Below are 10,566 nucleotides of genomic sequence, written 5' to 3' on the forward strand. Positions count from 1 at the left end.
TCCTATCATATGTATCTACACGTATACAATAGTGATTCAGCGCAGTTGATGGCACGGAGATGCGGTGACCTTGAGGGTTCAAACCTCAATATTTGCTAAAAGACTTTCGATCTTAATTTATAAATTCGTCCGAACAGAATTAATTTGATTCCGTTAAACACGTAGTTAAATGAATAAATTTTTTTTCTAAGTATCATATAATGAGAGAGTTGGAAACTGGGGTTTCTTGGGTCAGGCGAAATTATCGCACTGTGAAATTAACAATGACTTTAAATATTAAATTTAATAGTGTAGATCCTTACGAGTAGATGGCATTTCAGTCGATCTTTCGATCCCATTTGAATTTGCCATTATGCTCAGCCGGCTTCTTATTCATAGAGAATTTAGCAAAAAAGTGAGTAATTTAGTGATAATCAAAATAATTCTTGAACACATCAATGTTGTTATAATCCATTCTCAAATAATTTGATAAGAAAAAAATTATTATTTGGAAGACAATTAGTGGGTAAGGATATGGAAAGCCTACTTATAACTAATGATATGTATCAATATCGATTCACTCGTGGGCACTTAATTATCTCCTTTTTAGAACTTCCATACATTACTATCATTTATAATGACATGATTTATTAACTAATAGAGGTGTGGGTAACATATATTTATGGTTTCATATACAATCTCTAATGATATGTATCTTCGTTCATGAAAAATAATTTTATTTTTCAGTTTTAATATAGCCACCCGATAATACTTCAATAACTCTTTTCTTTATTTCTCTCTTATTTGTAGTTATATATCCCTTCCGCACAAGTACAATGTACCTAATTACATTTTCTTGGTTCATGTATTAATAGAAAGATCATTATTATATTTTGGGATAGTAAAATGTTATGACCACCTTATTAAATATAAACCTAGTTTTTCCCTTTGCGTTGGGGAACACTTATAACCTTGGAAGTTGATAGCTAAATTTTATTTACATCGACCCATTTCAATTATGATCAAATTAAAGTGAATCCTCTAAACAATCATTACCTTGATTGAAATTTATTCCCCGTTTGATTTTGAATTACCCTCCCTTTTCTCCCAACAATCTCTTATTTTTATTTATGAGAGAAAAGAAACGGAATGTGTGGTAACAATTAAGAGGATGTCACGTTGCAAGAAATTTGTCATGTGTGTAAGGAAAAGTGGGTGCAAAAAGGGTTTGTGTTGGAAAGGGTATATTTGCAAACAGTCCAAAGGAAAGGAATTTCATGAATGGATGGCACTCAAATAAAGTCTACACCTTCTCTAGTTTTTCTCTTTTGAATTCCAATTTTGTATATACACCCATCTTGATTTATTCCTTTTGCTTTTTAATTTGTTTGTTTTTGGATGGGATATAGCATGATGATATATCTTTGAGCTATCTTTGTTTCGCTGGCTTAGTACTAATATATAAAAAATGATTAAGTTAATAACCATTGTTATTGGAAACTATCTAAAAAATTACGACGTTTAGTCAATTTCTTGTTTAGTCCCGCAATTATAGGAACTGACCAAAAATATGAACTTTGGATTTGTTCGCAATTATCTTATGTACGTTCTTTAATGTTTTTCAACCAAACGACATTGTTTTCTGTATGACTAGACGACATAGTTTAACTAATTGTCGATGATGTCTATGTATAATTTCTAACTATATTAGGGACAATTTCACCAAATATCTTTTAGATGAACAAATCGAAATTTTATAATTTTTTGGCTGATTTTTAATATTGAGGTCGTATACTTTAATTTAACCAAACTTCATTATTTTTCTTCGTATTTGCCTACTATTACTCTCTCCGTTCCATAGTAATAGAGTCATTTTGTCATTTTAGTACGTTTTATAGTAATAGAGTCATTTCCCCTTTTAGTAAAAGTCAACACATTTCTCCACACTTACTTTATTTTCTCTTACTTTATTCTCTCTTCACCTCTCTTCCTTTTTCATTTTTCAATTTATTCTCTCACTTAACTCACCTAGCACATTTTTTCTTAATCTCCATGCCAAAAAAAAACGTCTCTATTACTATGGAACGGATGGAGTATTTGATAAGTGGTGCTCTAAGGAAATTGGAACAAGATTGAAGTACATTTAGAGGACTAAATGAAACATAAAAAATGATTGCTTATTTTTTTCCAAATGTAGTAAAGTGGGTATACGAAACTCCTAATATTATTCATATTTAAACACAAAAATTCGTTTCCATTTTTTTGGCAAAATTATGCAGAATTCAATACTTACGAAATTCTATATTTATTTGACTTATTTCTAAATTCTAAAAATAATTGATGAAGATGTCTAGGGATTTCAGCCCCTTTTGGTATTGTTTGCGCTCACTCAATGAGTTAAATCTTGACCTCACAAAGTCCAAATTGTTTCATCTTTTTTACAACCTTTTTCCTTTCATTTTCCCACTAATAGCATTTAGCATTCCGATGCCTAAATCTTCCTCAACATTTTCTGAGTGATTACATGTTTTATGAAAGTTATACATTATTTGTATACGTATTTCAATAGGTATTTCATATTTGCCCCAAAATGAGAAAAAGAAAAACTATATATGTAGCGAAAGAAAACAAAAGAAAAGGAAATAAACATCTATATCAACTCAATATATTGAAATACTTTCATCACACGTATAACAATTATGAACTATAATCAAGGAAGTTATGATTTGAATATAAACAAACATAAAAGTTCTTAAACCCCTATTAATTTAATATTTTAAAATATTCTTTAATTAAACAAAAAACTATTATCCCTTTAAGGGGCATGGTTATTATTAATATATTCTCTCCATCCTAAATTAATCCTAAATTAATACGGTAGATTTTTTATACTCCCTCCGTCCCATGTTACTTGCACTGTTGCTTTTCGCCTCGTCACAAACTCCTTACACTATTTATAGTTTAAGTTAGAATTAATAAATTTAATTAATATGTTAGTTTAAGTTAAGAGCTCTTTTATTAAGTGATGTCACATTACACTTAAAATTCTAATTTAATTACACTAAAAAATCAATCCCAAATTTACAGTGCCAGTAACATAGGACGGAGGGAGTACAATATTTAAGAAAAAGATATTTAGTGAGTTAAATATAGAGAGACTAAAATAGGCAAATAAAAAAATAAAAAACATATCATAAGGAATGATTTGCTAAAAGAGTAAATGTTTTAATACGAGTAAATAGATGATGAAATAGAAGACCGGAAACAATTGTTGACCTAATAATTGCATACGTGGGCAAACGTATGTCATATTCATGTAAATTTTATAAGATATGTAAAATGTGATAAAATATTCATATTCTGATATGCATTTAAAAACGAGAGAGAGAGGCAAATAATTGGTGAGTTGTGTTCACTTCCCGCCATGCACGGGTAGTGTGGTCACGTGCACTGTATCTCATCATCACCACATCCACCAATACTCCAATTCTTTTGATTGAAAAAAAATACTTTGAAAAAATATATTCCCACCACTTAATTTATACTCCCTCTGTTTTTTAAAAATAGAAACATTTAAAACGACACGAGGATTATTTCCAGAATTTAGTAAAGTAAGAGAGATGGAGAAAAAAAATGGTAAAATAAGAGAGAGAAGAGAAAAAAATGGTAAAATAAGAGAGAGAAAAATTAATGTTAGTGGATTATGAGATCCACTTTATTAATGGTATAAGTGGTAAATAAATTGATGTATAGGGGTGTAAAGATTTCCTAAAATAGAAAGTTTGAAAGTTGCTATTTTTAAGGAACGGACTAAAATGGAAAGAGTTGTTATTTTTAAAATACGGAGGGAGTATCTGTACTGAAATTTATTAGATTAACAACTGTAAATTATGTATATACCCTCAAGCTTTTTCCAATATTGTATTAATTTTTTAAAGTAAATAGTACTCCCGTCTCACAGGAGCATGCACTGTTTCTTTCTTAGTCCGTTCCACAAGAGGATACACTTTCTAATTTTAGAAACATTTTAATTTCTAAGTGGAAATTCTCCATTAACAATATTTTAATTTCTTTTTTTTAATCTCTTTCTTACTTTACCAATCATATATTAAAAAATCGTGTCCAACTAAAAGTGTATAATCTTATGGGACGCATGGAGTAGTTTTTTTCAAAATGAATTTTATCCAATCACAATTTAAACACGAATATAACTTAATGCATATATCAAACACCAGTCAATATTTTTCACCTTTCAAAACTATTTATTTAATATACTCCACTTTTTTACTAATGAGACTCTCAAAAAAGTCCTTTCTCTCTAACTAAAATAATTAATATTTGGATGTAATAATATTCAAGTACGTATATGGGCTATAAAGTCCCCTTCAAGAAAGTTTAATTAGGCTAACCCCAGCCCATTGGTCTAACAAATTGAATAATGCAAAACTATATTTGGGCCTATCAATAAAAGCCCATATTTCTCATCTTGCCAAAAAATTCACGCATCTCGGGTTGACAAAATCACCACCACGTGTAATCTGAATAAGTGAATTGAATTCACCCACAAAAATAAATCTGAATATTTTTAGTGAAAATTTCCAACTTTTCAAATTATATTTTATGTCAAATTTATTCCTATAGAAAATTTTTATTCAAAACAATCATTTATTTTAAAAGAGATGGGTAGAGATGGATGGCATTGGAAGTTCATCATGGAGGAGAAATAAGTTTGTCTGATATGAGAGTTGAGTGAAATGTCTCCTCTACCTTCTGTTTCTGATTTATCGGTGGACAAATTAAATACTATTCCCTCCGTCCCAAGTTACTTTAACTACTATTCCCTTCTATCTTACTTTACCAATTTTATCTTAATTCTCATGTCATATCTATTGCCTATATTTTTATGAGACGAAGGAAGTACTACCAAGAAAAGACTTTTCAGATTTGGATTCTCTTGACGAAAGTTGGTCTCTACATCTTATGCTAAGGGGCCGTAAGCAAACCATCATACATCAATTTTGGAAGCAATTCTCCTGTCCGCATGGGCGTAGCGCAGTTGGCAACGAAGGGGCAGATCTTGCTGCAATGAGCCTGGGTTCGAATCTCACTGCTGTCGTGTAGTTGCTTCCATCTCTCAGGCACAAGTGTGAGGCCTAGGGAGATGGGCTTCTGGCAGCTAGCGGGTTAAGGCCTCCCCCTTAACGGGCTACTGCGTACCCTGATTGAACCCCCTCACATGATGTCGGGCCGGAGTGTGGGGGCCGCCACCAGCATCCTCACATGGATTGATGCACCATTTTTGGATGTTTGATAAAAAAATGTGTTCTCTTATCTATATTATTTCATGATCCATTTGGTACCTCATCAATAAAGTTGTAGTATATTATTTTAGTAGACGACAAGTATAGTATTCGACCTCAAACCATTATCGGCATGAATTGAATTCAATGCCTATTTTATTGCTCCTACGTATATGGTACACTAAATAATGCCAAAACTAAATGGCATAGTGTTTGTCAAAGTAGCCGTCAAGCAATTTAAGCTTGTCTTTAAATAACATAGGCTTCGTCGCCACTTCTTAGGAACCTAAGCAACACACACAAACAGCTGTTTCTTCATTCATTAATCAATGAATCAACCGACCTTTTTTTTCTTCATTTATAGATTTTATTTCCTCAATTTTTAATGAGACTATAGCTCTGCTCTTTGACTTGAATGCCCCAAAAATTTATTACTATCACCCAAAAATCATGACAGAAGTACTTATATTTTCAAATGCTACTTTGGAATATTTTACAGCTACAATTATTGTATATAAGTGTATAGTTTCATAATTTTCATTTCACATATAGACGTGTGAATCAAATAGAGTCAAAAATTGAACTTCTTTAACTTTAGTTGCTAACACATTTTTTTTCGAATAGATCAGATTTTAAACAGAAATATATCTATTCATGCTAATATAAGTAGGTAGGGGAGCGTTATTCTCCTTTTCACATCTTAGATCATTTTTCCTTCTTAATATTACGTGTTAGATCTAAGGCATCAACGGATCAGATTGATTCTATAAAACTGGTTCCGTGTTGCATTATAGAAGGTGGTTGTATGCATTACAGGGTTATTATTGACATTTGACGGAAAAGTAACTGCCACATTTTGGTATCTGCGAATAATGCACCACATGGTCACGAATAATGCATATAATTGACTATATAATGCACAATATGTGAACTGCAATGCATACGAATAAGATGTACCATGTTATGATATTTGGACACACGTTTCTTGTTTCCCCTAAGGGTTTAATAAGCTTAGGGGCTAGGGTATAGTACGTAGACACGTATGTAATCTTCACATGGTAACAAGTAATGGATATAATTGACTATATAATGCACAATTTGTGAACTGCAATGCATACGAACAAGATGTGTTGTGTTATGATGTTTGACACACGTTTCTTGTTTCCCCTAAGGGTTTAATAAGCTTAGGGGCTAGGGTATAGTACGTACGCATTAATAACAAATTATAAAACGATACGAATAATTCACCAAATTGTCACGAGTAATAGATGTTATTAACTATATAATGCACAATATGTGAACTGCAATGCATACGAATAAGATGTACCATGTTATGATGTTTGACACACGTTTCTTGTTTCCCCTAAGGGTTTAATAAGCTTAGGGGCTAGGGTATAGTACGTAGACATTACTAACAAATTGTTGTTATTGGAATATACGTATGTGCATTATTTGGTTTAGGTAGTGCATTATGTAGTTGTTAATTATCATTATCTCAGTATACTATGCATTATTAGAGGTATTGTGTATATGGGTTAATCAACGGATTGAAGATTACATACGTGCATTTAGTAATGTCTACGTACTATACCCTAACCCTTAAGCGTATTAATCCCTTAGGGTAAACAAGAAACGTGTGTCAAACATCATAACATGGTACATCTTATTCGTATGCATTGCAGTTCACATATTGTGCATTATATAGTTAATAACATCCATTACTCGTGACAATTTGGTGAATTATTCGTATCGTTTTATAATTTGTTATTAATGCGTACGTACTATACCCTAGCCCCTAAGCTTATTAAAGCCTTAGGGGAAACAAGAAACGTGTGTCAAACATCATAACACAGCACATCTTGTTCGTATGCATTGCAGTTCACAAATTGTGCATTATATAGTCAATTATATCCATTGCTCGTTACCATGTGAAGATTACATACGTGTCTACGTACTATACCCTAGCCCCTAAGCTTATTAAACCCTTAGGGGAAACAAGAAACGTGTGTCCAAACATCATAACATGGTACATCTTATTCGTATGCATTGCAGTTCACATATTGTGCATTATATAATCAATTATATGCATTACTCGTGACCATGTGGTGCATTATTCGTAGCGGTTTCCAGCCATTATTAGATTACTATTGTACCCTCATAATGCATAAAATAGGACAAATAATGCAACACGGGATAAATTATCCAATGTTGATCTTGACCGTCCATTTCTCTAATCTAATGGCTGATATTAAGGAGGAAAAAGGAGGAAATATAGGAAAAGGAAATGAATACATCCCTAAGTAGGTATATATTATATATTATTCATTTAATAATGTGACTATGACATTATTTGTCGTCACGAGCAGCATAAATTAATTTTGTTGGACCGACCATGTGATTATTTAGTACTTTTACAGTTATTATTGATGCCGTCTGAACAAAGCATGTCGCTTAAGAGCATTAGCAATGGGGCGCCCTATGGCGCGCCACATCAGCAGTTTTATCCTCCTACCTCCCCACCTGCAGTGGGGCGCCTAAGGTGCGCCCTATGGCGCGCCACATCATCATTTTATTGTTTTGTTTAATTAATTTAACCGCGTGCCATCGTCCGCGGTTGATCGTCCGCGACAGTCGCAATGGGGCGGACGATGGCGCGGACGATTGTAGGGCGCGCCACATCAGCAGTTTTATCATCCTACCTCCCCACCTGCAGTGGGGCGCCTAAGGTGCGCCCTATGGCGCGCCACATCATCATTTTATTGTTTTGTTTAATTAATTTAACCGCGTGTCATCGTCCGCGGTTGATCGTCCGCGACAGTCGCAATGGGGCGGACGATGGCGCGGACGATGACCATCGTTCGCGCTATCCTCCGCGACCGAAGTATAGGGCGCGACTATCGTGCGCGCCCTATGGCGCGCACCCGCTATGGGTGCGGACGATGGATGGCGCGGACGATGCGCGCCATCGGGCGTGCGCCATCGTCCGCCCATTGCGGATGCCCTAATGTGGTCAAAAATCTTAGACATATTTATTTAAGAATAAAGATAAATGTACGTTGGTGACGGTCCATGCCTTAATGTTTTTATATCTATTTTACAAAATTATATTTTTAAAAAATTAAATATTTTCAGATTTTTTATTTATATTTTCTTTTTTTTTAGCAATGTGTAGACATCCATACTGTACATGTTCAAATCAGTCTTTCAAATATTGACTTTGTACAGTATGATTTTTAAATACTCCAAATTGCTTTTAAAATAATTCCTAAATGAGAGAGTGATATTCATGATTGAACGAATCGATTTGACAATCAGTGATGGGAAATTTTGTAAATGATGATTGATTGTAGATTCATACTCGAATTTATACCTTAAAATATTAATGTCGTTTTCGTTGATTTTTCCAAGATCGCAATTCATCTGTGGCAAAAAAATTTTTAAGTGTATCCATATACGTAAACACTAGATATACGTATTCAATTAGGATTTGCGATTTTTTTTAATGAATAATAAACAGAAACTAATTGAGCTCAATAGCTTATGATCAATTAATTAATTGGTGAATAGATGGTATCTTGATTATAATATTAATTCCAAAGTCCTCATCTTAATGATCAATTGATAATTTATAGGTGCATGATTCCTTCATTTCTTAAAATATTTAAATGTAAATATTGTATGTCAGTTTGTTTCAATATATTTTATTTTTACAATTTCTTCAGGAAATACTAAAACACTACAAACTATTTTTATACGTAGAATAGAATTATAAAATATAGTAGTACTTGATTAGTGACTGATGTAAATGTTGTATTTTTTTCATATTTTATTGGTGACTTGATTGGAATATAGTTTGGTACGTCGATAATTAAATAATTTTATAATCACATGAAGGTAAGGGCCGTCCAAAATTAGTTAAGAATAAATGCCCAATCTAATTGGTCCCCCAAAGCCTATACATGTACTTTGACAAATTAATTTATTCTATTATCTATGATCACTGGACTAATTTAATTTATATTACAACTGTTTATTTTATTTTATATATTAAGTTTATTTTTCGAATATCTAAAAATTTACTTGTTTATGCCGTTAATTGTATAATAACATACAAATCAAAACTTTATTCATGCTTATAGATGACGCTTAAATAAAATACATAGCATAATATTATATATTAATTAAATAATCCAAGTCTTTATGTTATAAGAAAAAAATAATGCTTATTATAAAATAATTTCCAAAAGTCCTAGCTGCAATAAATAATGATTAATGAATGTTCCACCCACCCTCTTTTTTATCTCATATTAAAAAAATATTATAATAGCGGTGACTATACTCTACGGAATAATAATAATAATTTGTGGAGCATTCATATATAATTTGAATGCTCGATTAGTTATGCTATAAGAGCATCCGCAATGGGGAGGACGATAGGTCGTCCGATGCCTCGGGCGCGCCATCGTCCGTCCACTGTGGGTGCGCGGACGATGTCCGATGCATCGTCCGTGCCCTATAGATCGTCCGCGGATGATACGCTGACGATAGGACATCGTCCGCCCATTATGGGCGACGCGTACGATGCAACACGTTTTCATTTTTTTTCTTCGAATTTTTTTTCTATTTAAACCTCGTTTGTCATTCTATTTTTCATATGAACATTTCTCTCATCTCTCACATTCCATGCGCATATTTCGATAATCTCTCACAAACAAAAATGAACCACGACGACGACTGGAGTACCTCGGACCTTGACGCGAGCCTTATTCGATGCCGTCAATGACGCAATAGCGGATTGCTTAGCCGAAATGCAGCGCGAGGAGGCGGCGGCGGCGGAGCAGATCCCCAGGCCTATTCGACGTCGGACATTTGTCCTCCACGAACACGCCGTATTGTAATGTATTAATTTTAAATGAAATGAAGGGTTTTTTTTTCAATTTTTGTAGTTATTTAAATATTCAAATAAAGAAAATGCTTAGAGCGGCCTTTAGGGCGGCTTATAGGGCGCCCCACTGTGGAAAGATAGGAGAATAAAATGCTGACGTGGCGCTGCATAGGGAGGGCTTTAGGGCGTCCCTTAAGGCGCCCCATTGCTAATGCTCTAAAGTGAAACTGAAATGTATTGGAGCACTGAATTAAATTAGTGCATATGTATATGTGTTCAACCTTCGTATCACCATTCACCAATATTATAAACTTAACAAATTTAAAAAGGTCATGATCTTACATATATACATGAAAGTTTACGTATATAAAATAGAAGTGCACAAATAAACGTGTGAATATT

The sequence above is a fragment of the Salvia splendens genome, chromosome 14, assembly GCF_004379255.2.
Source record: "Salvia splendens isolate huo1 chromosome 14, SspV2, whole genome shotgun sequence".
Taxonomy (NCBI): domain Eukaryota; kingdom Viridiplantae; phylum Streptophyta; class Magnoliopsida; order Lamiales; family Lamiaceae; genus Salvia; species Salvia splendens.